Here is a 217-nt window from a genome sequence, read left to right on the forward strand (position 1 = left end):
GCATGCTTACCATGTCTCAAGTGTTTAAATTTACAAAGGTTTATGTTATCATTTCATCATTCCTGTGTGACATTCTAAAATACACAATTTTTTTAACCCTTTGGGGCGACACAAAAGCGAGAGAACAATGATAGAAATAAATGGTCCCAATTTCATGCAACTTAGTTTGAACAAGGCAGATAAAATAACAAAAAAAAGAAAGAAATACTTCCTCTTC

This window comes from Penaeus monodon, chromosome 28 (genome assembly GCF_015228065.2).
Source record: "Penaeus monodon isolate SGIC_2016 chromosome 28, NSTDA_Pmon_1, whole genome shotgun sequence".
Classification (NCBI taxonomy): Eukaryota; Metazoa; Arthropoda; class Malacostraca; order Decapoda; family Penaeidae; genus Penaeus; species Penaeus monodon.